A 4,718-nucleotide genomic window follows, 5' to 3' on the forward strand; every position below is an offset into this window, starting at 1 on the left:
TTTGTAATAGATTCACAATCTCTTGAAAAGAGAAAAAGCAGCAGTGCCATTAAATTGCCCTAGGAAATGTATCACTGAAAAATTCCATTACCTACACAACTAATTAAGTTTTTTTGCAAATATTAGGTTGGTAAACAGTGTCATGATTTTTCATCACATGCCATTTCTTCTCATAATTAAGACCATTGTGTATCAATCTCAGTTTTGCCTGAATATGAATATACCTTTTTATGGTTCTATTGATTTTTTTGTTGGTAAAATCACAGATGATGAAGAACCTTTTGTGCCTGAACATTGCCCGTCTGCACTTGGATAAAAAAGGTTAATGTGTTAGCTAAAGCTGTTGTTTTGTAGAACTGTCTGTCTTTGTTTAACTTACTTAAATTACATCTAAGCCCAGGGGTAGGCTTAGGGTAACTGGCACCTGGGTGCAGGATTTTCATTAGTGCCTCTCTTGATGGGCTGGGTTATAATGTTAACCCCGCCTTTGAGGATTGACCCACCCCTTCTTGTTAATGCTCCTCCCCTTCCCTACTATACCAATCCCTTCCTATGAATGCCTTATCACATGATAATTTATGTCAATAGCAAACATTTTATGATCGACTGCATGCAGTAACAAGATTGTCTGCTTGCTCCAGCTTAGAAATAATGCCAAAGCATTACCAGCTGTATACATTCAATAAATACAGTTAATTAATAAATTAAGAAATGATTCTGTCATAGCCCACATGATATGGCAGATTAAACATTTGCAATTATAAATAAAATGAATCTAATAAAATGATTAAGAAGATCAAAATAATAGAAAGGCTACAATATGTTTACTCTATTAAATATTTCTAAGGCCTACTTGAAACAAAAATAAAATGTAAGAAGGCTGTAATGGCCAGATTCCTCTTTCAGACATCCATGCCTTCTTCTCTGATGAGAGAGTGGTAGCTAAGTGGAACAGCCTCCCAGGACAAGTAGAGGCTAATTTAAAAAGGCATGGGAAAGGCTTATGGCTCCTGAATCTAAGACAAGACTAACAGGTAAATGTGACATCAAAAGGAGAGCAGACGCAGGCCAAGAAAGACTCTTTTTATAATATCTCTATGATAAATAAATCTCTCCATATATATATTTATTTGCCACTATAACAGCTTCCACTTTTCTGGGAAGGCTTTATACCAAATTTTGGAGTGTTTCTATTGGAACTTTTGCCCATTCATCCAGTAGAGCATTTGTGAGGTCAGGCACTGATGTTTGAGGAGAAGGCCTGGCTAGCAATCTCTGTTCCAGTTCATCCCAAAGGTTTTTGATGGGGTTGAGGTCTGGTCTTGCCTAGTGCACTGGGGCACAGTCTTGCTGGAATAGAAAACTGTCCCCACAAAGTTGGAAGCATAGCATTGTTCAAAATGTCTTGGTATTTCCCCTTCAGCATACTAGAGACTCGTATCCTGGCACTCAACATCAGTCAGTGGCTCACAGTGCGGGGAAGCACTGAAGCAAAGGTCTGAAGGGAGACCCTTAAAATATGAGACTAAAAAACAATATTGTAGGCAGGATTATGTCCACAGCTGACAAAATTATGACAACTATGTAACAAATAATATATTGACTTGGTTTATTCTATTCTTGAATTACAAGCGTAACCAAGTATCTGCTCGATTGGTGGTGGGCGCATGTTTTAAAAACAAGGTCCTCCCTATCAACCTACCTCTCTATTTTTACCATTATTGCAATACTCTCTAAATACTGATCTCCCTGACTTAAGGCATTGCATTGAAATGTGAAGTTTCAGCCCAATGAGCAATTGCCTGAAGCCTACAACACGATTTCTTATTAGGTCATATGAGCAATCTCCATTGGCCTATGAACAGGCCCTATCATCAGCCCCTTCGGAAGGCAACATAGATTTTAGGCAATGTGTTAGAACTGTGACCGAGCTGGTTGAAGCTAATCCTTACTTCTATTTTAGTAGAACAGGAAAATAAGCAAATATCACTGTTTGCTTAGTTCCAAACAATGGATTTGTAGATTGATACACACCTTCCCAGAATGTTCTTTTATCTGAAGTGTTAAAACACATTCAAATTTTATAGACAATATCTCTTAAAAATGTAGAAGGTCACTCTCATTAAAAAAAGGCGTCCTTGTGTTTTGCTATGCATTTGTTCTCTCAATAAAGCCTAAGTGTGGAGAGATTTATTTACTCTTAATGTTAGCCAACCTTTTATGTCTAAGGAGAGATGGGAATATGTTAATCCAGATCTCATACTGCATGAAATCCAACTGGTCAGGTTTCAATGCCCAACCTTTGATTTTTATATTATATTGCTATCTTGTGAGTATGTGCTGATTAAAACATCTGTACTTTATAGATATTGATTACCTGACTGCTTTACTAACTATTTTAAAACATATGAATTTATCAGTATAAAAAAAAGAGGATGCAGCATGTTTTATGAGAATGTCCCCAAGGAAAAAATATTTATAGAGGACTGAAGTCTCTACATCAGGAAAAATGGGCAGACTAGATGGGCCAAATGGTTCTTATCTACCTTACAAATATTTCTATCTTCTGTTCTGAAATATTTCTATCTTCTGTTTTATAATTAGAGTTATCCAGAAGCTATACTATGTTCTTTTATCATTGCATTGCTATCAAATTCAGTAGTGCTATCACAGTGAATCGAGAATACAGATTTATTAACAACATTAGGATTAACAATAACATGAACAAACATGGGGCATTCTGGTACAGGGGAAGAATAGGGTCCTACGTTTGCGAGCTTACAAGCTGTTAGGAGCTTTATAGGAAAAGACACAGAAGGTGACTACTTGGGTGGAGATGATTTTATTGCAGCAAAGGGCACATGCAGAAGTTAGTGGCCTGGAGAAGGTGGTGGAAACAGATGGTTTCCAGTGATGCCAAAGAGAGATGATGATGCTGACTAAGTGCTGCCTGCAGTTTCTATCCAAGTCAATTTTCAGCACAACTCCCTCTCTTTACTATTTCACTAGGGATGAGTTAACTACACTGTTGTACCAGCAATGCTTGTACCAAACACAAGGGCTTCTGTGAGGTTCACCCACTGTCCAATAGAGAAAAAATAATGCGATAATAAGATATCATTGTATCATAGATATACTCTACAAGAAATTTCTGATCACTAAGTAAACTTAACTTAACTTATAATCATGCAGTCATACAACCTGCTAAACTGTATGTACTGCATAAAATATTTCCAGCTCCCCCAAATAATGGCGACATAACATAACCAAATTAATTTTATCAACAAAACTAACTTACACAAATGTTAACATTGCCAACAATTTTTTATTCTATTCCATGTAAAATAAGTTATATTTCATGTTATCATGCAATACTGGCATCCACATGTAAAGCTCTGCTGACATCTGCTGCCTGCATAATAGAAAGCATCTTTCTTTAGTAACTTTCACTTACTTTCTATGGCTTCAGGATCTTGGTGGTGACAATACACTCACTAAAATAAGTATGAAGTTCCTCAAGAAATAAACCACATTTTTATGTAGCGTATGAATATAAGTGTGGTTGCTAATGCATGGCCCCAAAAATATAACATAGAATTTGCTGTAGCATAAGAACCATTTGGCCCATCTAGTATGCTCTTTTTATAGAGACAAACAAACGACACACTGGTTTCTTCTTTAGATTCAGATTGCCATATGTCTGTCTAATGCATGTTTAACACTTGCCGTGTGACGCAAATGTGTTATGGTGTTTCCTTGCTTTATGACCCAGGTACATTTCACCTTTATATGAGAGGCAGATCGCCTGATATTTTCCTAGAGTATTCTCTGATAAAAAGCATAATTCATGATTCTATCAATGATGGCACATTGTCCAGGTCCTGGCGCTGCAAGCTATCCCCAAACTGTAACACTGCCACCACCATGCTTGATTCTTGGCATATGGTTCTTAAAAATCAAAAATCCACTTTTGACTTACTTGTCTATAGGATTGTTCCAGAACTATTGAGGAGAATGTAGGTTCTATCCAGCAAACTCTCTTTATGTTCTTCTTAGACAGCAGTGGTTGTCATCTTACTTTCCATCAATGCCAAGTTTGCTCAGTGTCTTTCTTCTATTAGAATCATGGACACTGACCTTATGTGAAAAAGAAGCACCAATCTCTGATTACATTTTTTCTGACCTTCTTTATATATCACTGTTAACACAAAATAACCTGACTAAAGTAAATGTACAAAACATGCAAAATGCAAAAAATTTGATTTTTCGATCAAAAAGTCTTATTGACAATAAGGAACACTACATAGTGACATCTTTATTATGTACCTGTTTAAATGGTTCAGAGCATATCGATTTATAACGCAGGTTTAGAAAAATGGGTCCTGACTCTAGCATATGTTCCATTTAGTGACCTTTAACACTTTCAGCTCACATTTGTCTCATTCCTTTTTTATCACACACACACACACATCCAAGTTTCCCAGACAATGCTATTTTTTGTCAGAATAGTCCCAGTCGATGGACTTGCACTGCTTTAATATAGAACATGTGCTTAGCTTGAACTAGCAGAGCTGCAGGTGCAGTCGCTTCTACTTCAATCCCTTCTTTTGAGAATATTTATTAGCCAGGTTAGTGTAGGCTAACTAAACGGCAAGCCCTTGGGTGCAATATGCAGAAGAAGAATGCTTTGATCCTGCCCTTTCCTCTAACTGTCCAAC

This window comes from Spea bombifrons, chromosome 1, assembly GCF_027358695.1.
Source record: "Spea bombifrons isolate aSpeBom1 chromosome 1, aSpeBom1.2.pri, whole genome shotgun sequence".
Taxonomy (NCBI): domain Eukaryota; kingdom Metazoa; phylum Chordata; class Amphibia; order Anura; family Pelobatidae; genus Spea; species Spea bombifrons.